The 26532-nt window shown below is 23.9% G+C and overlaps 1 protein-coding gene across 1 annotated transcript in view; it reads left to right on the top strand.

Annotated features, from left to right (window-relative positions):
• Positions 1–4963: 4963 nt before the first annotated feature.
• LOC134838516 (LIM/homeobox protein Lhx3) overlaps positions 4964–26532 on the top strand; it is a 76125-nt gene continuing 54556 nt past the window's right edge. The window contains exon 1 of the mRNA XM_063854060.1: positions 4964–5089. The gene's annotated coding sequence lies outside the window, so the exon portion shown is untranslated. The remainder of the gene's footprint in view (positions 5090–26532) is intronic.

The raw sequence follows: 26532 nt of genomic DNA, 5'->3' as shown, positions 1-26532 counted from the left end.
AAACAAGTGCATGCACTTCATTCATTAAAATATTTAGTGTAATCAACAACATAATAAAATTAACTTTTTGTAATTAGCAATTGTTTTCTTTGTAATTAAAACGTATTTATTTTTGCAGCGCGCTCATCCAACTAGCGAAACTTCGAAAAAAAAACTGCATAAATTCTAAATATTATTTTAGCTCGGACCGGCGAATGACTCACAGAACAAACAGAAATGCGAAAGGCAAACATGTATAATATGATTATAATACCAATCAAAAATATCTCACCTGGAAAAATTAATCGATTAAGTTTGGTAGAGCGTTAAAATTTTAATTACTGGACTTGACTCAATGGACTGGACATTAACATTGCCTTTGGCTGTTTTTCTGTGTGTGTCGAGAGTTATTTATAAATGTAAAATGAATTCGGGCTACGTGGATGTGCGACGTGCGTTGCTGGACTTTTTGTAATTGGCAGAAATATTTATAAAACATTTTACGTGCGGCGTTCATGAAAATTTATTTTATGATATGGTCTCTTTACTTTCGTGTTTATCCAACTTTTGCTGCGGAAAAGGAGGGAAAACAAGTGAATATTGTGGTCATTAGCATTATATAAAGTATAAAAACTGCCTGCCGATGTCGATGATGATGCTGATGAAGTGTCTGTGTGTCGATATGAACGAAAGGTGTAAATTAATTCCGCATAAATAATTAAATCATTGGAGCGCAAGAAAATTCTATAATTGAATTATAATAAAAAAAAATATTTATATTTGTGAATATTGAATTAGAGAGGGGAAATAAATATTCAGAACAGATTGTGCAAATATTGTCCATTGTTTGTGTCCGTTGATGGGGTTATGCAAGCAATTAACGCACTTTTAATGACTTGCTGGATGGGAGTTGAACAAAAAAAGTGCTTTTTAATTATTTGTAAAGGCATAAAAAGAACGAGGTTGTGTTTTGTTAACCAAAGTTATGTTATGGAAATGGTACTTGACACGATTTTTATGGAGAAATATTTAAGAAGTATTTTGTGAAAATTATATAATTCATAAAAAAATATTTTATGTATAATTGTATATATTTTCTGAAAATTTTATGTTTTTATTATTTTTGAGATTTTACGAAGTTTTTTTTAATTTAAAAAAAATATATTTTACAAATTACTTTATATTTTTTAAGTAGATATTTAAAAAATTATTTAAGATAATATGCAACATTTTTTTTTTACTTTTTAAAAAATAAAATATTTTAATTAATTAATTTAATTTTTATTTAATTAAATATTAAATAAAATTATTTTGTTTTTTTCTTAATTTATTCTAATTAAATTTAAATTATTATTTTACTTAAATGAAAAAAATTGTAAAATAATTTATTTCTTTTATTTTTCTTCTTTATAAAAATTTTAAATACATTGATAGATGTTTTTATTTCTATAAAATATATTTTTTTAAATTAATTAATTAATTTTTCTTTAAATTTTTATTTTACTAAAATTAAAAAATAGTAAAAATTGTAAATATAATTTGATTTTATATATTTTTTTTAAATTTTATCTTTTTACAATCAATTTAAAAAAAAATTAAGAATTATTTTTTTATTAATAAATTAAATAAAATTTAAATTATTTTTAAAAATTATTTTAATTTTTTATAAAATAAAATTTTTCAATTATAATAACTTATAATTTTAAATTAAATTTATTATTTTGTTTAATTTAATAGTTTATTTATATTTTATTTTATAGTAAATTTAAATATATAAAATAAATATTTTTATAAAATAAAACATTTTTTTCTTTAATTTAAATTAATATTTATTTTTCTTAAAAATTAATATTTTATGGTTATAAAAATTAAATAAATTTATTTACTCAATTTTTCTATTAAAAGTTTATGTTTTTATATTAATCTAAACAAAATATAGATTTTTTTTTGAAATTATAAAATAAAATATTTTTTATATAAAAAATAATAATTTGAGAATTAGTAAAAAAATTATAAAATGAAAAAAATGTTATAGAAAATGTTTTCATTTTTAATAATTAAATAATTTTTGTACAATTTTTCATTTTTTTATTCATTTTATTAAAAAATATGTTTAAAAAATATAAAAAATTTTAATATGTTACCTCAAACACTAAACAAATAAAAAGAACAACGAAACCCGATAACTACAAAGCAAAATATTTAATCTTAATCCGCAGAAAAAATGCATTTTGTAACTAAGGCATATCACATCGCATACATTGCGGTTAACATTATTATTCCATTTATTTTAATTTGTCACGCTATGTCTTTATGCTACATTGTAAGTCGTTGTTATTTCGCATATTGGTGCATAAAAACCCGCTTCCCTTCACAAAAAAATTCTTCATATTTTGTCATGTGAGTAAAAAAACGCACGAATTATGCGCTCATTAATAATTAACAAAAGGATAATTTTTTTTTCATTGTGAATCAGAGCAAAAGAAAAAAAATAAAAATAAAACGGAAAAAGAGTCAAAAGACGACGACGACCAATTTTGTTTATAAATAACATTTATATGGCTTTTAGTTAGTTAAATTATCACATAATTGCAATACTTGTGAATTGACGAGGTAATGCTTCTCTGCACACACCTTTCCTCGTGTGTACATGGCGAAAAATTGAAGGAAAAGCCGAGAGAGAATTTTCCCCTCCCCGAATGTGCGAAGGTCGTCGGAAAATTTTCTCTCTCTGCCACTCACGGAGAGAGAAAGAGAGAATCAACGCGAAAAATCCAACAAGTAACAAATTAAATAAACATTCACATTTTGAGTGCACATTCAAGTCTAATAAAAACAGAGAGGAGTCAACACACACAGAGCAGCGCATTAAATGCCGGTACTTTATGTCGTTCTCGTTTGTTGTTTATTTTCATTTTCAATTTCTCCGTAGGTACGTCGTGCATCGTTCGGGAGCGAATTAAATTTGATTACACTCTTTTTATAAAGTTAGGCAGCAGTACAAGATGCAGAATCAACGCAGACGTACACAATTCTCATAATATTTACTCACTCAAAAGGAACCCTCTTCATACTCTCGCGTGTAATATAATAATGTTCGTGTGTCTCTCCGTACGAGATTTTATATTAAACAAGCAAGTTATTGCATTTAAGAATTTCATTCAGTTGATTAAAACACCTCGTTCCGATCGGACTTCATTTTGCGTTTGTGCGAAAAAAATTTTAATATAAAAAATAAAAATAAATTGGTAATAAAAAAATCAAATATAAAAAAATATATATTGACCGTTCATGTCAAATAGACCTCGAAAAATTAATTTTGGATTATTAATAAAATAATAAAAAAAAATAAAATAATAAAAAAATATTAAAAAAGAGAATTTAATAAAAAAATATACATAACTTGATGAGACATTTTTATTAAATTTTTGGAGAACCAAAGTGTTAGAATATACAACATATATAAAAGGAACATATATAATAAAAAAAGTTAGAAAGTGCAAAACGATTGACGCAAAGTTATTTACTTTGTTGAATTGTGTTGGTGGGTGTTATGTTAATAAAATAAAAAATAAATTAAATTTTCGGTTTATTTCATGTTTTGTTTTCTAACATATATAATTTTATTTATTTATGATTATATTAAATAAAAAAATAAAACAAATTGCCCGAAAAATGTGTAAAAATCAAACAAAACAAAAATTGCAATCACCGAAAGTGCAGGATTTATATCAATTTTGCTAACATGTCGAGACGAAATATTTTTTTTTTATTTATTTTCGTGTATTTGTATAGGATATAGGATAGATAGACAAGAGTTGTTGTTGTTTAGAAAGAAATAAAAAAAACGCAGAGCACGTGAAACATGTTTTCATACAATTTTTTTTTATTATTACGATTCATTCATCTCCAAGTCTGTTTTTGAAACTTTTTATGCGATAAAATTTAAATTAAAAAATATTGAGCATTTATTTACTATAGTTGTTGAACATGTATAAAAATAATAATAAAAAAAATATATATTTAAAAAACAAAAAAAAAGTTATAATAAAAACAAGCGGGAAATGCGCAGAGGAAATAAAACACAAAATTAAATTAAATAATAATAATAAATGAAAAAAAGAGCGTGAGTTTGTATGCGAGACCATTTCGTTTTACAAAAAAAAAAAATAATAATAATAATCTGTATGTATGTTTGTATGAAAGAATTGTAAATTGTAGTAATGTCTACGTCTACTACAACATGAAATAAATAAAAAAAATTAACAATAAAGCATGCAAAAGAAAACCGAGGAAAAACAATAGCTTTCATCATACTACTTGCTTACTTCGCATAAATACTATAGACTATAGTAGAGAACAATGTCGTGCTATGCTATTACAAAAGTTATATGTTCATGAAAAAAAAATGAAAAAAAAACGAGAGAGAAAGAGATTGATAATAATAACAATAAAAAAGTATAAATTTAATTAAAAAAGTTAATTAATTAAAAAATGTGTGTGTACTAATATTATATATATACAACATATATACCTGTGGAGTGGATTTTTTTATGATTATTATGTTGTGTTGTATATTTCTTCTATGCTATGTGTAATTACAGTGAATAAAAGAACATGTCAAGCACATTTCGCGGGACATTTTTATGAATAATTATGTTTTTTTTTCTTTATACATGTTTGTTTTTTTTTTATTATCTTTGTCTTTTGTATTATTAAACATATATAATATACATATATATTTATGTTTTTAATGGGAAACGGTTAATTAATTAGTTTTTCTTTTTGAAAATCTTTACAGGAAACAAAATAAATAAAAAAAATAATAAAAAAAATAATAAAAATTAAAAAAAAATTAATAACAATATTAAATTAATTAATAAACATTAATAATATCAAGTTTATATTTAATTAATATAAACAAAAAAATTACTAAAAACAAAAAATAATAATAACTTAAAAAATATATATATTAACTAAGTTACATAAAGGTGTGTAAAAAATAATAATAATATTAAAAAAAATATATATAATAAAAAATAAAGTAACGAGAGAGCTCTGTGGTAAAACGAGAACGAGAACAGATTTCAGCCAATCTAATTTCAATTGGGTAAGTGAATGTTTCAATATCACACGAATATACATATAACAAACAACTAACAGCACCGTATGAATGAATGAAAACAAGAAAAACATCGTCGTGATGATATCGTATTACATTTTCTACTTTTACGTTACTACTGTATTGTTGCTATTATTATTATTGTGTCTGTTTTTTTTCTCGTTCCAATATCATATACGCAACAGTTTCTACCTCTATACTGCGCGAATGAGAAGGAGACGAATAAAAAATTAATTAAATTACAGGATTTTTATTCTCGCTAAATTACATTTTTTCCTCCGCACCGCCATCCAACGAAACGACAGAGTCGAAACAAAAGAAGAGAGGGGATTTTGACTCGGTTTTTGTGTTTAAGAAAAAATTAAATAATTTTAATTACATTACCCAATATCAAATTATTATTAATTTATTACTTTACAAAAAAAAATTCTCTTGTTAAGGCCCCCTATTATTCCATTATTTTGTATTTATATTATTATTTAATAATAATAAGCTACTGCTGTACATCTGGATCCCCATTGGTGTGCAGAAAATATATATATATTGAAATTTATCAAAAATAATGAGAAGCGGCATGAGCCAAATGAGACGCAATCAAAACAAAGAATTTCGTGGATAAGAAAATAATTAGTCTCGTAACATTCTGCGAGCGAAACGAGAGGAATCATTAAGAACAAATGTCGATAGTTCAGGAAAAAAATGATTAAGATGAGAAAAAAAGGGCAAAAAGGTCGTAAAATTTTCATAAAATAATATAATTTGAGTCATCAAAAAAATTGCCAACATTAATATTTTTTTTATTTTATTATTATTAGTATTCGGAGGGGTTTTTTTTTGTATTAAATTCAATAATATCGAGACACTTAAAATTAAACTGTCGTCGATTCGTGCACAGAAAAGTCAAATTATTATTATTTTTGGCATACAATGCGTTGCGCCGCCACAATGTCATACACTTTTATAGGCACTAATGAATAAATTAAATCAACAAAAATATTTTCAATATTAAATTGGGGGAAAATATTGTTTGCAATAAAATGAAATAAAAAAAATGTGGTTGAATAAATATATAAAACAAAGCAGATTTGGGGATCGCTCATGGAAGGCCTTTCATTTTTTTCCCGAAATTTTGTTCTTTTTCTCTGTGAAACGCCCGAAATAGAGAATTTTTGGTCATTAAGTCTCTTTGCGCAAAATTCAAAACTCAAACATGATAAATTGAAAAATCAGAAATAAACAAAGACCGATTTTTTTTGGCTATTTATTATTTTGTTGTAGTGTGAATGAATGCGATGATCATCATTGATGTTGTTGGTGCGGCGGCAGCGGTGTCGATTGCATGTCGGCTATATATCACATTTAATATAACCAAACCGCGGAGAGTCGAGTTGCATATACAAAAAAAAGCAAGCACATGAAGCAAGTTGCGTCACATCGCACCGCTTCGATGAATTATGAGGAAAAAGTTAATTAAATCGAATTTTTATCCCGAAAAAATATTGTTTATTTATAGGCAATTTTGGGTATACGACGAGTGCATTCAAGCGCACGAAATCCTGCATTGTCCTGTAAAAATTAATAAAATTGATTATGATTGCTCGACGTCGTCGTTGTCGTTAAACCGCGCTTTTGCAACATGTTGAAAAAAAAAATAGTAAAATAAACTGAAAAATGTAGTCGATGGCGGCGGATTCTTTATCAGCTTTCAGAATTTATGGCGATTTTTTTAGTTTATTAAAAAAGTGTGAAAGTTGTCGCTTGTAGTTTTTTCTTTGTAGACTCTAAAAAAATATTATGGGTCAATAAAATAAATGAAAACGTTTTTATTATTTCATTTATTTTAATTTTTTAAAGAAATTATTTATTTTTTTTTTATTTTTTAATATTAAAATATTTATATTTTTTAAATAAAAAAAAAATAAATGAAAAATAATATAAAAATTTTCCTTAACATCAGTAATAAAATTAAAAATTAAAAAAAAATAAATTACCTTTTCATATTTTTTATTGAATATAAAAGCTTGAAAAATAAAAAATATATATTTTTTCATATATTTTTATTAAAAAAAAAACAAATAAAATGAAAAAATTATTTTAAAGCAAAATAAAATTCTTAATAAAAAAATTTAAAATAACATAAAGATAAAAATTATTTTAAAGAATAATAAAAATATTTAATAAAAAAATAAAAATTTTAAATGAAAACATGAAATTCGAATAAAAATTTAAATTATTTTTAAATAAAAAAAATGATTTTAAGATTTAATTAATTTTTTAAAAATATAATTGAATGTTTTAATTGAATCTTAAAATCATTTGTTTATTAAAATAATTATTTTTTTAATAAAAAATAATACCAAAATTAAAAATTTATTAAGAATAATAATTTTTCGTAATGTTAACTAATTCTATGTAATCTAAAACATTTTTGAAAATTACATCGGTCCAAATGACGTCTTTCGGATCACGATCCATCCAAGCAGGCACGTCAATTAGACACGTATTTCATGATTAATTAACATTTTTATTGTTGTTATTATTTGCGCGAGCGAGAGACAAACAGAAAAAAAAGTCAATCAAATATCAATTATCTTGCAAATTAACTGTTTACACATCAGTTCAATCCAATACACGCAAAAAGTACCCATACACACACGATAGACGTGATAAATCCTAACAAACAGATTTTTAATTAAAAATGACACACTGTTGGCTGCAATGTGTTTACTTATTTTATTATATTATATTATTGGTACATGTTAAAAGGTGCTTTTAATTATAACTGTATGTTATTTGTAATATTATTATTTATTTACATCTCAACAGACACGGTACGAATGTTCTTAATTAGCTATTAAAGGCTGTGTTCTGTACGTTACATCGCCTGAAAAAGCGGTAAAAATGAAATAAAATAAAATTAATTTATATATATTTATACACAGAGAATTATTATTAAAAAAAAAATTAATTAACATGCAACAAAACGACACAACAGCAAACCAATTAAGAGTAAATTGAATCATTTTCGTGCATGATATTAAAGATGTAAAACCACTTTTTACGTACGTACAAAATAAATTTTTAAATAATAATTAATTTTTAATGTAATGATGATAATGAACGTCGAACGATAAGAAAAATCTAATGAAATAAAAAATATACTTTATTAAACATTTTATTAAACTTGTAAAAAAAAATATAAATTTTTTCTCAATAACACTAATAATAATGAATGGCATGAATAAAAAATGCCTCGGTAATTGCAATTAAATTGAAATAAAGAGCAAAAAGAAGTGTGAGAGAACACCTTTTATTATATTCGTTTTATTGCCATTGACACAATACTTCCTTCAATGCGATATTTATTTATTTATTGTATTGTTGTTGTTTAATATTATTAAACATTATATTATATTATATTGTTATTTAACTCAATTGAGGTTTTATTTCAATTGGATGCATACACTGCACTGACTCACTTGAACAGTGTGATATTTAATATTAAATTGTTGTATTATATCAAGCTTCCTCTAACGTTGCTGTTGTTATAGTATTATTATTATTTTTTTTTATTATAAAGTTATTTAATATTAAAAATATAAAATAAATGTTTTTATTAACATTTTTTTGTATTGTATATTTTTTTCTGAAATTTTTAATGAATTATACGATTATAATAATAATAAACTTAAATATTTTATTTGAATTTCCTTTTATAAATTAATTAATTGTCAAATAATTTAATTTTTTATTATTATTATTAATATAATGTTTATTATATTTATTCAAGAAAATTTAAAAAAAATGGATTTTAAATTTTAAAATATAAAATGTGAAAATTATTTTTTAAATATAAAAAAAAATATTCAAAAATATTAAATTAGGTAATACAAAAATATATAATTAATAATTTTATAAAATAAATAAATTAATTTAAGTTAAATAGAAATCTTTATTTAAAAAATTAAATTGAATATAAATAATCAAATTCTGAAAAAAAAAATTAAAAATCTTAATAAAAAATGTTTTTTAAATTTAAAAAAAAATTTTAATAAAAAAATAAAAATATTTAAAAAATAAATAATATTATAAAATTAATTAATATTATAAAAATATTATTAAAAATTATAAAAATGTTAATAAGTTTAAAAAATACAAAATAATAATAAACTTAAACATTTTATATGAATTTCCTTTTAAAATAATTAATTCATTAAATAATTGTTAATTAATTTTATATTTTATTATTATTAATATAATGTTAATGTTTATTATAATAAATATTAATAATGAAGTGCGGTACAAAGGAAATGAAAAAAAAAATTCTTTGATATATTTATTCCAAAGTTTATACACAATTAAAAGCACTATATATATATTGGTTTAATTAAATGCAAATAACGTGTATCACGCAAATGCTTTTCTATTCATTCATCAAATTTAACATAAATTAACGAAGAGGAAGTTAACTCTTGAGAAAATTGTTTGTTGCATAAATTGATTCCCCTTTTTTATTTATTTATTTCATTTTGTATTTTCGACTTTTGTCAATATTTTTGTTAATTACGAATAAATAAAAGGCTCGAGAGTCATAACGAAGAATTAAGAAAAAAAACCCATTAACTCGAGTTACGTTCAAAAGTATAAACAAAACGAAATTAAAAGTGAAGGAAAAAAAAATTCTACTTTCCTTTTAGATTTCTCCGAGGTACAGAGAACTACTGCTCTTGATACAATAGTGGTGGCATGACTGTTAAGACGACCTTTTATTATTAAATGGATGTACTTAAATATATTTTTCCTCTATGGCAGCGCGTGTAGTACAGGATACTTGAACCACTTTTAATGGATTTTTTCTGTTATTTTCATTTAAAAAAAAAATCTGTAGCAACGAGGACGTCGTCGTCGTTTGTGTGTAAAAGCTGAAAGTCTTTTAAAAGCTACTATAAAGTTAAGTGAATGAATGAATAAGAAACGATTAATCTTAAAATAAAATAATGTTGTTATATATACAACACGGGGAAAAACACAGTGAGAGGAGAGACTGAGGTAGAAAAGGGCAAAAAAAAAATTTTTTTTTATTTGAGACGACAACGATAGTCGTAATATGTTAAGTAATAACACACAATAAGGCAACTTTGCCGCAAAAGCACATGCATGCTGCATCGACGTGGAAGAAAGTCTGTTTTAAAAGAATAAAAAAGGCAATTATTAAATAATAAGGGAAATACACTGAGAAACGCGCAGCTACGACAAAAATGCTTTTAATGTAAAAAGGATTCAGATGCGCCGCGCGGTACACGACTTTCCATTTAACAAGAATTTTAAAGCACGACAACAAGCAAAAATAATAATAAAAATGATGAAGGGATAGAGAAATGAGAAAAAAGAGAGTAATTGGATGCATACAGAAGTCATATAAGCATAATTAGGTTGACTTGACGAAGTACTTTTTTTTCCATACAAAAATACTGAAAAGGAGGGAAGCAATTAATTTTGGTCATTAAATTTTCGCTTCTTTTCTTATAATAAAGTGACTTTTGTTGTCAACTGTCACACGTAATTTTTGGACCCAAAAAAAAAATTCCTTCAGAAGTCCGATAACCCTTTTTTGCTTCTTATTCATTAAAAAAAAGAAAAATATCATTATCAACGAAACTTAACTAGAATAAAATAAGCACAAGCATACAAATTTAACTACTTTATTTTAATTACCTTCCATATTTTTGCATGTACGTCGTCGCTCTCGTTGTCGTCATCCTCGTCGTCGTCGTTGTCGTCGTGCATCTTAATTAAAATTGAGTTTATTTTTCATAATTTCCTGCGCGCCGTTTCTTGTGTACACAATTAATAAGGCTCAGGCACTTTATTTGAAATGGGGAAAAAAATAGCGAAAACTTTCGAGTATACAAGATTGTGTACTCGCAAATTATTTTAATGAGGTAAATTCAGCTAATGAGTGCATTATAACTATTGTTGTTGTTGTTGTTTTTGTTCCATGACTGGAATCAAGGATTAGTACTTGAAAAATAAAAAAAGGAGACGCAATTAATGATGGAATTTTAATTTTTTCACATAGTAACTGTTTGGTTTTATTTTTTGTTAATTTATATGAAAATTCATGAAAAAAAAAATTTTAATTAAAATTTTTATATAAAAAAGTTAAAAAAAATATATAATTAAAATTATAAATTATTTATTTATTTTAAATAATCAGAAATATTTTTAAAAAAATATTTAATTAAATTTTATTCGTTTTATGAGATTTAAATTATTTTGAGGAAATATTTAATTTTATTTTATTTAAAAAAAATAATTAATTAAGTTTAAATTAATTAACATTTAAAAAAAATATTTTTATTTTATTTAAAAAAAATATAAAATAAATTTAAATAAAATAAATAAAAAATTTAAAATAAAATAAAATTAAATTTATATATTTTTAACAAAATGATAAAATTTTAAGAAATATTATTAACCATTTTTGATTGTTATTTAATCCTATCTTATCAAATTTGTCTAAATTAAAATATTTATTATAAAAAATTAAAATTTAATAATTAAAAAATAAATATATAAAAAATGATTACGTAATTTTTCATATTTTATTTTTTTAAAATAAATATTTAAATTTTGCTTTAAATTTTTAATTAGTTTTAAAATTTTCTTCATATATTTATGATTAAAATTAACAATAATTAAATACATATAAAATATTAAATTATAATTTTTTAATTAATAATTTTTTAAGAAATTAAAAAAATGAAAATATTGATATTTAGTAAATTATAATAAATAAATAATTAAAAAAATTATTTAATTAATAATTTTTAATATTTATTAAAATAAATAAATTATTATTATTAAATTATTTATTTAATTTTTAAAAAACTAAATATTGATATTTTCAATTTTTTTTTTTACATTTCTAATGAATATGAAAACTGTTTGTTTAAAATTAAATATTGTAAAAAAATAATTTTTTAAACAATCTTTGTAAAAATTCTTTTTCAATAAAAAGAAAGAAGTTAACTAAAATCTCAGTAACGATAACTGCGACGCGCCTTATCAAATTGAAGATAAACGACAATCAAATCATCTCGTTTCCCACACATAACGCAATAATATGATGATCATCAGCATAATAATAATAAAAACAAAGTGAACGACGACGACGAGAACGACGCAACAATTTTTGACGATGTTGGCAGCAAAATGGGGTAAATAATGTCATTTTCTTGCTTACTTGCTCGCTATCTCTCTCGTGACATTGTTCTTGTTTGTTGCCAGTCTGCCAGTTGTGTGAGACAATCGACGAAGAAGAAGACAACGACAACGACGACGACATGTATAAATAACAAAACTGAAGAAGACAAAAGAAATGTATGAATATCGCTTTTGTTTTTGTTTAGTGACTTTTCTCAGAAATTCCATTCATGAACAACAACAAGCCGAGCAAAAAAAGGGAAAACAAGACGCACAAAACACAACGCAGCAATAAAAGATAATAATATTGTAGTTAACTTCTTCTTGAATATAACTCGAATTAGAATATAAATGTAGTTTGTTCTTAGTTTTTCGTCGCTTTGTACGAACTAACTACTCTCTTTTGTTTTTATCTCCTCCAATATTAGTTGCTTGCCACACACAGTGAAAAACTATTTTCGGTGCGACGGAGGAAAATGACAGTTATTTCCTTGTCTTATCTTGAATTTTATTGTTGGTTGGTTTCCTTCTATTGTGACTTCTTCATTAATAATCATCATCTCGTTCGTTCGTGTTTTTGTGCGGCAAAAAACAAACTTTATTCCATAAATATTATTTTATCAGTTTAGTACTTTGTGCTATTCCGATAAATATTCGCAATTATGATATAGAGGGGCTTTGACGAACTTCTAATTTTCTTTGGGGACAAAGTAAAAAGTTCCTCTTTTGTTTGTTTGCTAAGATGTTAAGTCCTTAAAAAAAGTGATTTTACCCCTTTTTTGTGATTTGAACACAGAATGAGATTCAAAGGCATTCGTTAAAAACGAAGAACTTGACCGCATTTTATTTTTTTTCGAATTTTTTATCGAAATTTTATAATTCACGTCTTTCATAAGACTTCAAAAAATATTTTTAAAATTTTTAAAGTTTTTAAAATTTTTCATAAATTTTCCGAATTATCATAAATTTTCTGAGTTTTCACAAATTTTTGTATTTAATCTTGTTCAAGAGACTCCCACAAATATTTTCAGATTTAAAATTTTTAAGTTTTCTAAATTTTCCATAAATTTCCCAAAAAACTTTTATGAATTTTTCCGAAAATTTTCACAAAAATTAACTTTTTTACATACCTCGAAAGACTCCCTCGAATATTTGAAGATCTTCAGAAAATCAAATCTTACCAAATTTCCAAGATTTCCCTAAATTTTTCACAAATTTTCCAAAGTTTCCCAAAAATTTTCCACGAATTTTCCAATTTTTTCGATTTTTTTTTCACATTTTTGCTTTTTGCATTGCTTATGAGACTCATATAAAAATTTTAAGATTTTTAAAATTTTCAAGTTTTTACGAATTTTCCCGAATTTTCCGAAATTTCCCAAAATTTTTCACAAATTTTCCAAGTTTTTCCTAAAATTTAGCTCTTTCTACATTTCTTGCGAGGCTTCTATTCTAAATTTTCAAACTTTTATCGAATAATGATAAATTTGACCATAATTTGAATTAGCAAATGGCAAATTTACATGACATTACGGACATACGGAACATCATGGACAAAAATCCGCTTTTCTTCAAAAAAATTTTCAAAATGCGGTAAAAAAACGCTTCGATTGAGGCTTAAATCGACGCACACACACACACTCGCACGTCGTACGCCTCTGGCATATTTTATTCAAAAGTTTTTGGACGAAGGAGTTATTATCACAAAATAGGTGTTTGGCAGTAAAATTTTGCTCCGTACTTTGTCTTACCATAAATATAAAGATGTTCTCCTTTTGCGGAAAAACTTGTCTTTTGCATGCGGCAGGCACCTAAAAAGACTTTTTACCACACACACTCGCATTAAATAATAGGCTCGTGGTGTGTACGAGTCAAAATTTTAAGGAAAAGATTCCGAAACTTATAACGAAATTTTGTGCATAAGAGGATTAAAAAGTTTGACAAAGCAAATTTTGTTTTAAATACTAAAATCTTTAATGGACCAAATATGTTCCTTTCCTCGTTTTTTTCTCTCTCTCTACTGTTCGCATGACTTCATTGGGTTTCTGTAGCGGCGGCGTCGTGCTTAAAATGGAAATTGGCGAAAATGGCGAAAAATGTGAAACAAGATTTGTCGGGGATCCATTTGGGGTTGGCATCTACGTAAAAGTACATCCATTTAACATCTATCACAGAAATAAATAGGATTATTTAATTTATTTTACCACCGCGTGACAATATTCTCAACTAAATGCATTTATTTTTGTTTTAGCGTTCCATTATATCCTGCTCCAGGTTCAGATTCTCGTTTTTTTTTGCTGCTATTTGGGAAATTAAACTGTGTTGCGGTGTCAATTTAAACTCCGGTCTCTCTTTTGTCGTCTTTTTTTCTCGAGTGCATGGACAAAATAGGACACAAAAATAAAAGGGGTGAACTTTGGCAGGTAAAACATTAAAAGCCCGAACACAAGAGGAGGCGAATGATATATTCGTTGCTTTTGTTCGTTAAATAAATCCCTTTAAAATAAATTCAAATTTTAATTATCTTATAATGACCATTAAATTTTATTTATAATTGTTGACTTGATCTTCGTTTCGTTTCGTTTTATTTTACGGGATGCGGAGGTTTTCGCAATAATAACAATAATATTAACAGAAAGAAAGGGTGCACGTCGTACATGTGAATTAAGGTTATAATTTAAAATTTTTGGAAATGTAATTTATAATCCTTTCTTAATGAGCGTGTCGTGCTGCTGCTGCCTCTACTGCAAACGGAGAGACGCACGGATCAGTGAGTGAGGCAAATAGGTTATAAAAAGTTTTTGGCAGTGATAAGGGACAGACATATTTTCTTCTTCTCTACATTTCTTGTTGTGTTTTGCTTTTTGGGAAAATGTAATGAATGTTTGTGGGAGAGAGAGAGAGTCAGAATTGTGTGAAATTGCTTTCGAGTGTGCTTTTAATTAGAAATTTGGGGATAATTTAATAAATTTTTCGAGTAGACAATTTTATGGAGATCAATTTTTGTTTTATTTTCCCAAGAATGATCCAAAAATAGTTTTAATTTGTTTTGAGAAAATTATTTAAAATTTATTTTTAATTTGAAAAATATTTTTTCAAGTAATAAATTTGATGGTTGTATTAAAAATTTTGTAAAATTACTTAAAATAAAATAAAATAATTTTTGAATAAAAGTATTAAAAATTAAAATAAAATTCCGATTTAAATTTAAATTAATAAAAATATTTTTTAAAACATTTTTTGAATACATTTAATATTAATATTAAAAAAAAATATATAATTTTCTGTAAAAATTATCTCGTCACTTTATATAAATTTAATTTTTATTTTTTTTTTATTTAAAAAAATTTCAAATTTAAAATTATTAATTAAAAAATATAATTTAATTTTAAAAAAAAATAATTTTAATTAATTAAAAAAAATAATAAATAAATTAAAAAATTATTTTTAATAAAATTAATAATTAATTAAATATTTAATTCTTTATTTATTAAAAAATATTAATTTTAAAATGAATTTAAGTCAATTTTATTAAAATTATGTTTATTAAATTAATAAAATTAAAATAAAAATTTTTACTATTTAAAAATTTATATTTAAAAATAAAAAAATTTTCTTAAAAATTATATTTATTAAAAATTAATAAAATTAATTAAAAATTTTATAAATTTTAAAATTATTTTTACTGATTTAAAATTTAAAAAATATTTTTAATAAATAATTTAAATTAAAATTTAAATATTTTTGTTAAAATTATTTTTTTTTTAAATAATTTATTTAAAATTAAATTAATTTATATTAAATGTTTTATTAAAATTAATTATATTTTTTTAAATTAAAAATTTTAGCTAAAATTAAATTTATTAATGAAAATTAATAATTTTTATATAAATTAATTAAAAAAAATTTAAACGAAATATTTTTTTAATAATTATTTCTTATTATTTATAATCTCAAACCTAATTAAAGAAAGTCATTCAAAATCAAAATTAAGATAATAATTTTCTCTCACCTGCAAAATTCGATTTAAACCTCAACTGTCACATCATGTTCGTCGTTTTGTTTGACAATTAATTGCCAACCTTGCGATATAATTGTAATTATTGCAGACACGAGATAAGACATCACTCTAAACAAGAATTAGCACTGCGTCACCTCGTCATGCCAAAACGAAGGGTTATTGTCCATATTTCGCTCCAAAGTCAAGAGAGAGCTGTAAAGATAAGAAGACAATTTTATTTTTTTTTTTGTTTTGGTTTCATAAAAATCTCTCTTTTTCTTTATTATTATATTATCATTATAATAGACACTGACAAAAAGGGTACACTTGGGGCACATTAACATAAAACTGATTAACACACCATCACATTTTGTGCACCTGTTTACCCGTTTTTCTCTATTTTTTTGTGTGTGTCGAGATTTGAACTCTTTTCTTATTATTGCTTCGTTCGAGTGACTGAGTGAAATAATGGCAGGCAATAAGCATTAACAGCAACAAGAACAATGAACATAATAGGGTGAAGGACAAATAAATGATGGTTTTTTGAAGGGACTCGCAGCCAAGTCGAGTCAAATCGCAGCAATTCGCTCGCATAAAAGTAATAAACAAGATATTATTATTATTTTCATTAACTGTAACGGCCCTTATGTGTTTAATTAGAAAAGTTTTATCTGTTTTAGATAAGGAGAGTAGAGAAAAGAAAGTTTGAATTTTATTAATGGGGAATTGTGTGTGTACGACGAACGAAGCAATGTTATTGTTATTGCTTTAAATTTTGTTCAACTTTTTTTTACGACCGATGTTTGTATGTGTGTGGCGCTATTAATCGCTTTCGTTCGCTACGCAAAAAGGATTGCCTCGAAGGTCTTGTATAATATCTTTTTGATTCTCTGACAAAAACTTTTTCCATGCACGACGACGAAAATTGACTTTGGGACGACACCGACGACGACGACGACAATGAATGAACAATACTCAGGAGATAATTTTGTTTAATAGAGTTTGTGTCATTTGCTTAACATAACAGAACTCTTCTCGAACATTTCATTGCTGGTGTTTTTAATTGGAGTTTGTGACTTGTTGTTGTTGTTTCTGATTTGATCGATTCGAGAGGGAGACATTAAAATAAAGCTTTTTTGGGTTCTGCTACGTGTTTTTTGTGGTAAATTTACCTTGAGGACTTTTTATGAAAAAGTAATCAGGAAGTTTATTTTTTGTTTCTGAAAAATAAAAAAAAATGTATGTTAAATTTTTTATAGGAAAATTATAATTTTTTAAATTTTGTTTATTAATTCATTAAAATATTGATAAAAATTTAATTTAAAATTTAAAAAAAATATAAATTTTATTTTAAAAAAATTTAAAATAATTTCATATAAATAAATTTTTAAATTCAAAATAATTAAAAACGATAAAATTCATAAAAAAAGTAATAAAAAAATATAAATAATTAAAATAAAAATAAATTAAAAAAAAAAATAAAAAATTATAAATAAAATTAAAATTATTTATTTTTAAAAAATTTTTAAGATATATAATTTTTAAAAACATAAAATTTTTTATATAATTTTTTTTAAAATTTAATATAATAAAATTAAATCTAAAATTTTTTAAATTATAAAAATTCTTCGAATTATTTTTTTTTCAAATTATAAAAATTCTTGTTAAAATTAATTAAATTTTTTTATTAATTAAATTTTAAAATTAAAGATAAAAAATGAAAAATTTATTTAAAAAATAAAAATTAATAATTAATAAATAATTAAAAATAAAAATTAATTATTTAAATAATTATTTTATTTAAATAAATTTATTTAAATATTTAAAATAAATAATTAATATAAATTAATTAAATTATTATTTATTTTTAAAAGAAATTTTAAAAAACATATAAATTTTTCTATTTGTCAAAGATTAATTTTTTTAAATTTATTATGGATCTTAATTTTTATTTATGTAAAAAATTACAAATTTGAGAAATGTCAAAACTGTCAATTCAAAAAATTTTAGCCGTTATAATTTAAAAAAAACTGCAAATGAGTATTTTTCAAAGAAAAACCGACATCTTAACTCTTTTTGCATTAAACGACAATAAAAAAGTAAAATTCTTATCAGCCAGAAGGTGTCTTAAACCTCTCATTTAAGTAACATTCATTGGGAGCAAAGAGTACAAAAACATCCATAAATTTTCCAGATAGCTTAAAATGTGCGCGTCTTCTTTTTTTATAAACTTTCGTGATTTTTTTCTGTTCTATTCTATTTATTTACCTTTTACCTTCAAACCGACGAGAAATTAAGTAGACAGTATCTGAAATTTTCAACTTTTAAACAACATTTAAATATTCGCCCATATTTCTTTCTTTTTGTTGCTAAATCTTGCCACATCACTTTTCCTCTCACACACACAAAAATTTGTAAGAAAAAAAGTTCTTTGCAAGTCGCAAGATAAAAATGACACCTTCAGGCCTCTTCTTCTTCTTCGGTACGGGAGGAAAATGCCGTTAAATGACGAAACACATTATTATTCCATTGTACAGAATTATTGGGTTGTAAAGTGAGAGATAGGATTTAATGTTTATGTATCATGTCGCTGTTCCTTTTGTGCCTCGGTGTGGTAGTAAAATTTCTATTCAATTCGGTTTTCTTTTATAATATTATTTCCATTTTTGATGTTTATCTTAATCACCATCGCTTATTTCTCCTCCGTCTCTCTCGTTGCTGTGTGGTTGCCAGCAAATTTGTCGTTGAGACCCCGAAAATGCGGGATACCTGGTAACAATATCATTTTCGGTTTGCCAACGTCATTATCGTTCATTATATTTCTTTGTGTCGTCGTCGTCGTCGTACGGAAAAAGGGTTAAAAAGATATTAAATGAGTGATAAAACGGCACTGATAGCATTTTGGGGCCCATTGTTGTGACGACGACGGCACAAGAAAACACACAATAATAAGCCAAATGATCAAATAAACGAATATAAATACAAACAGTTGATGACTAAATGAACTGTGAACCATTATTTTGATAACACTCGGAGATGCTGTGTTGCTGCCAGAACATGAACAATAACAAATAAATGGCGGATGGACATTTCAAGGGATATCCGATATCATATTTTATGTTTTGCGATAATAATAGGCCGTGTGTTTGTGTGTGAGAATGCATTCACTTTCACATGACTGAATCCGCACACACACAAAATTTTGTGATTGTTGGTGAACAATATCTCGCTCGCAATATCCTCGCCAACACCGAAAAAAGGAAGGAAAGTGGTTTGGGGTTGAGTTTTTGCTCGTGCACTGTGAAAAATTGACAGTTCGCAAATTTTTTCGCTTTTATTTTTTTTGGCATCAAGAAACCTCTCTTTAAGTTAAAATAGCCTTGTGATGCTGAAAAATAAAAAAAAATATTTTTAAATTATTAAAAAATATTTAGAAATCATTAAAATTAATAAAAATTAAAAAAAAAAATAAATAAAAATAATAATAAAAAAATTGATTCGACAAAAAATTTCATAATTTCATTAAGATTATATAAATTGATTTTTATTTACTTTATTTATTCATAATTATTAAAAATAATTAATTAATTAAAAAATTATTATAATTAAAAAAATAAATTAAAATTTTTTGTTATGTTAATATTAATAATATTATATCTTTAATTGTTTTAATAATTTAATTATTTAATTTAAAAATTTAATTAATTTTTTTTCACATTTTTTAGACCAAAATTTTTTATTTGTAATTTTTTCATATTTTATTTATTTTAAATTTTGCATTGAAAATTTTTTTCCTGAATTTTCAAATAAAAAAAATTTAGAATTTTTTTTTATAAATATTATAAATATAAATAGTTTATATTAAAATATTTTTTATCTATTTTAGAAGAAAAATTAATAAAAATAATATTTTATAATTTACTTATTTTTTTATTAAAAATATTATTTTAATATTAATTTTTAATTAAATAAAAAATAAATTTGGTAAAAATATGTAATTAATTTAAAATAAATTATTTAAATGAAATTTCCTTAAAAATCCATTAAAATCGATTTTTCCAAAAATTTTTTGTCGAAAAAATATTTTTTTAAATTTTTAATATCTCTTTATGATGAAATCTTGTAAAAAAATTCCGCGAAACACAAAATTCTTACATTGTAACAACAACGACGACGACAACACGTTATTTTTTCCTCTCACTTTTGCTGTGAACAAAACATGCTTATTTGTGTTTCTAATCTCTATTTCTCTCTAATATAATGCGACCTCTGTTTGATGATGACTCTGCACGAATACTTTGCCAATGTTCCAAACACAAAAAAAAAACACTTTTTTTTTATCGTAATTTTGTACTAACTAGCACTCTTCTACCAAGTCAGAGAGACGACCGACGTTCCTCCAGAGTGGAAAAATGATAAATGTTCATGTTTTTAACGTGTTTTTGTGTGGTTTTGCTGAAAAACACATTTCCATGTGTGTGCTCTTGTTCGGAAAAACGACGACGAACAACAATGCATTATTTTGTTATGCGATATGATAATAATAATAATAACTATAAACGTTAGATTCAATTCAATGAATGTGGTTGGATGAGCATTTTTTGTCTGTGTGTGAAAGGAAGAGGAATATTTTTGGCACCTTATAGAAGGCACACGAGATATCGGTATTTTGCCGCACGCCTATTTATTATTATTATTGAATACAAAGCTCGTCGTCGAGATAAAGATGTCCAAAAACTTTTGTAACGTTTTTTTCTCTCGTGTGAATGTTTGTTTTGCTTGTTTGCGAAATGATCTTGTAGTGTTTAACGGCGTGTCTTGAATGGGGGATGGTTTGACATCTTGACTCTTTTTTAAGAAGTGAAAAGGGACGAAAAATGATAAAAAGAGGTTAAATTTGAATAAAATGAACTCGGACAATAAGAGGCTTAAAATGATAAAAAAAAAATTATGATTGGAGTAAAAATTTCACAAAAACACTCAAAAATGAATAAATGAAAAAATATAAAAAAAAATAAAATTAAATTAAAAAAAAATAAAAATTTAAAAAATACGTATATTAATTTATTATATATTTAAAAAAAATAAATTATGATTTTGAATAAAAATATTTCGAAATTTTATTTTTTTTTAATTTATTGATTATTTTTTAATTAAATTTTATTAATTTAAAAAAAAAAAGTTTATAAAAATTAATGATGATCAAATAAAAATTATAATTTTAATAAAAAAAAATAAATATTTAGAAAAATAATTTAAATGTTCAAAATAATTTAAATATATAAAAATAATTAAAATGGATATAAAATAAATATAAAAAAATAAAAAAATATATTTTAAAAAACATTTAAATAAAAATTTTTAATAAAATTATTTTTTATTAAATTAAAATTTAATTAAAATAAATAAAATAAATAAATGTATAATATTAATTTTTAAAATAATTAATTTTAATAAAAAATAATAATTTTCAAATATTAAAAAAATTAGTTTTTAAACTATTTTAAATAAATAAAAAATTTATATTAAAAAAATTGTTTAATTATAATATTAAAATAATTAACGTTCATAATTTAAAAAAAAATAAAATTTTTGTAAATCAATTTAATTAACTTAAATTAAACTTTTTAAAAATAATAAATTTTTATGAAAAGTTTTAAAAATTATTAAAATAATTAAATTTTTTAAATAATTATTTTATTTAATAATTATAATTTATTTATTTTTTTTTTAAATTTAATTTAATTAATATTTAAACAAAAAAAAAGCGCTCAAATTCCCTAAAAATCGCGCCATTTGTGAAATTAAAATGAAATCAGCATCCAAAATAATAACAATAATCTGTGAAACAAGCAAAACAATCGTAAAAGAAAAGAAATAAAACCAAAGTGTTCAAGTTAAGCCAATAAAAGAATCGATCTAGATAAATAAATACAACACACAAAACAAAAGACGAAGCAAAAATATCTTTAATTAGCTCATCGATTGACAATAATTAGAAAAAGTTTCATTTCCTATCTCTGTATCTCTTTCACATTTTGTTCTTCAGCATCATCATCTTCTATTTATAAAATATTTTCCTGCTAATTTGAGTACTTTTTGAAACTGAGATAACTATCCTCCATGTTTTTTCTTGCTTGCATCTTTCTTCGTCTCTATACGAGGCGGCATAAACGAGTTGCGGTACATCTTTCCCATTTATTGCATTAAAACGTGTAGTTGATGGGAAAAACATGAGTAAATGAGTCTGTTTGATACTTTTGTTATAATTTTTAATTGGACTAATTAGAGCTCTGGTGCTATGTGCCGCACTTGTTTACATAGCGCGCAACCTTTTTGCCATACGGGTTTTCGAGATAGATTGCCGAGTAAAGTTGTTAGTTGTACATTTTACCGCAAAAAGAAAATTATTCCTCACAGGCCAGAAAGTTGTGTTCGGTTCGTTCGTGGAAACTCGTTTTCTTCATCTTCGTCCCTTACGACGTTAATAATTATTATTATTATGTGACTATCCTCATTTATTTATAACTACCATAGTTTTGTACATAAATAAGTATTTGACTAATTGGAGCCTTGAGGTACAAAATGAAGACAATTATCATTAAATAAATTGTGTACAACGGAGCTCATTATCTCGCTTCTGTGTGTTTTTGTGTTTTCTCGGAAAATTCATCACGGAGACAAAAAACGAGATTTTTTGGATTAAAAACTTTTCGGAACGTTAATAAATCAGTTCCCCCGATTTTTTTTGCATGGAAAATCTGTCATTTTACCACAACTCGGTAACGAACTTGTGATTATAATAAATGATGATGATAGTTTTAAATTTATGATTCTCTCGTGAACGCAAAGAAATTATAATTTTTGGTTTTTTTCCGACGAATAAATTCATCTCTTATCATTCCATCAGTGACTAAAACTATTTATTTCATAACGTCGCGTATATTGAGGGTTAAGCGACACGTGTCATGCATTTCTTATGTGATTAAAATTTATACAAAAGTTACCCTCTTCATCTCTCTTAAATAACTTTCGTCGTCGAGGGCCGGGATTGAAGTCCTAATCTACCACTCAAATCTTCATTTATCGATTTATTTTGTCAGTTTTCTCGAAAAAATAATTTATGAACTCTCAACTGACGTCGTCATATTAGCGCGAAAAGTCATCTTCTTCCTGTATCATAAAAAATAACAAGCGAAGTAATTGTCGTTGTCGTCGTTAAAAAAGAGCACATTAACTATTCTTAGGAAAAATACATCAAAATTGTTTATAATGCATGGCAAAATAATTAAATTGCTTTAATTAAGTTGACACGCTTCGCAAGTACGGCGAAATACGGGGAAATTCGCGCATTTAAACATATGCGAGGTGACATTTTTACCGACTTTTCGAATCTTATTAGCAGAAAGTAGTTGCGCGAAAAAAAAAACGTGAAAGAAAATATTAATGTTCTTAGTTTTACAACGGAACGACGACGACGACGACTGACATTTTTCATGCTCTTATGAATATCATAATTTTTCATGCAACGTTCATAAAAGCCTTTAAACTGCTTGACATTTATTATAATCGAATTACTGTTTTAGACGAAAGGCAAGAATGCGAAGGAGGAGGTGTAAAAGAGCGGAAAGTGCATTTTTTGTAATGTGATTAGAGAGCGACCTTTGATAAAATGCGATTTAATGAGCGTTATTGAGTTGAGTACAAATGTTAATTTGTTTTTTTTTTTTACTACGAATTAGGCAAGTGCAATTATTAAAAATGTTTTACTTTATATTTTTTTCAAATTTTGAAATTATAATAATTCTTATGATAATTTTAATGGTAGAAAATATATGAAAAGTAGTTTAAAAATTTTTAAACTTTAATTTTTTTTTCTATTTTGTTATTTTTGTATATTTTAGTATCAGCTTTTGACTAAATTTAATATAAAAAATAATTTATATAAATTTAAAGCCAATTTACAATTCATAAAAAAAATTAAAATTTATAAATTAAAATAAAAATATGTTAAATATAAAAAATTATTTAAAAAATAATTAATTAATATCAATTATAAACTTAATAAAAAAATCAAAATAAATATATTTTTACAGATTTAAAATTATATTTTAAATAATTTTCTGGATTTAAGAACTTTTTGACAAAAAATTTAAAATATTGCAGAAAATATTTTTTTTCTTTTATTAATTTTTAACATCTTGAAAAATTAAAATAAATAAAATTGTTAAATATTTCATTAATTGAAATAAAAAAAAAAAATAAAATACATAATTAATTTAAATTCATTAAAAAAATTATTAAATAAAAATTATTGTATATGAAAAAATATACAAAAAATTAAAATTTTAAAAATATTTCAAATTTATGATTTTTTTATTTATTAAATTATTTTTTTTATTTTTTATTCTAATTTTGAAAATTAATTATCTGAATAATATATCTTAAAGAAAAAAAAATTATAAAAAAAATAAATAAAATAAAAAATAAATTAAATACTTTTTAAAAATATTGCAAAATTAATAAATTTTTTTACAAAAAATATTTTTACAATTTCGACATATTTTAAAATGAAAATTTATATGAAACATTTTCAAAAATTGCACTTTCCTTAATATTATTATTATTTTTTTTTTTTTGCATTAACATTTACACACATGTTTCAAGTATTACTTTATACATTTTAACATAAAACGAAAAAAATATCTTCAGATGAAAAATAACTAAAAAAAATTTAAAAGAGCAAAAAAATTAAATTACGCTAATTAGCAATACTTTGACATAACATTTGGTGCGCTCACTTGCTCGCTCGAGGGTTTACTTTAGCATTAGAGCAAAAACATGCCTTTTAGATATGCAAGAGGGAGAAAATAGCCACTTGATCTTAAAAAAAAAACTTACATGAGACACACATGAAAAAAATGCAAATTTAACACGTTTGATGTTTTTTTTTGCAGCGAAAAAAATTAAAGTTAAAAAAAAAAGAAAAAAAAAAGTTTATGAGCAAGTCGTCCATCGCCCATAATGACAAAGATAATTAAGACAAAAGCCTGCAAAGAAAAAAAAAGTTTGTCTTGTTCTGAGTTCGTGCCCATTAAAAAAATTAAGAGAGGAAAATTTTCTTGCGGTAAAAGCAGACCAATAAAAGAATAATTATTGCAATTACTTTTGAAAATTTTAAATTTGCTTAATCGACCATTTAAAATTATTACTTTTGTCTGATTTGGAGCGCAACGTGTGTGCATTTGTGTGACTTTGTATCCGCTGCTCATCATTATTATTTTATTTCACAGGTCCGAGGCAGGCAGGCAGGCAATAAAACTTCATTCGCATATAAAACGTTCAATTCGACTGGGAACAAATGTCTTATTATAACGACGATTATTTTATGATTTATTAGCATTAATAACAGCGGTACTTCGACGTATGAGGAGGAAAACTTTCTTCTTCGTCATTTCTGTGTGTTTTTGTGTGCTAGAATGAGCAAACACACGAAAATTGTTTTTTTCCGCATATAATTGATGTCAATAAATTTTTCTAAATTGTCCATTGCTTTGACATATCTAAATTGAGCCTGACTGAGCAATAACAGGCAGTAATAACGGGGTTAATATATATCCTCTCTCGCACTCACGTCGATCTCCGATATATATATTTTAGGTATTTATTAAATTATTATTATTATTACTACCTCTCCGGCTGGTTGTGCGCCAGTTATCAACATAATCAAAGTTTATAGATAATAGAAATCGTGACAAATGTTGTAAATGTGTTTTATTCGGCTCGTGTATGTTAAACGATTATTATTATTATTGGGTGATTTAGCACCAATTGTTTTTCCCCAAAAACACACAAACGCTCAATGGACACCGGAAATAATAGTTTTCGGGCATTATTTATTATAAATTCTATTCCAAGTGTCATAAATTCCACGCGTTTAGTTTTATCACGCATTTATCATTGTGTGCATGCATTTTGGCACAATCGGGCGTTCCAATCCAATTATTGTTATGTTTGCAGCACAAAAATCGTTCCTTTTTTATTATTATTGTTATTAAATATATTATTACGTTCACGAGAGGAGAGATAAACTTTTCGAATATGAAAATTCTCTGTCATTGCGAAACTTTGCTAATAACAAAAGTTTTAAATAATTGAAGAATTTTGCCCGTAAATTGATATTTGATTAAATTTATATGTACATTGTAAACCACATATAATAATTTGT

The sequence above is a fragment of the Culicoides brevitarsis genome, chromosome 1, assembly GCF_036172545.1.
Source record: "Culicoides brevitarsis isolate CSIRO-B50_1 chromosome 1, AGI_CSIRO_Cbre_v1, whole genome shotgun sequence".
Classification (NCBI taxonomy): Eukaryota; Metazoa; Arthropoda; class Insecta; order Diptera; family Ceratopogonidae; genus Culicoides; species Culicoides brevitarsis.
The sequence above is the reverse complement of the archived record's forward strand: the minus strand, read 5'-3'. Positions and strand labels throughout refer to the sequence as shown.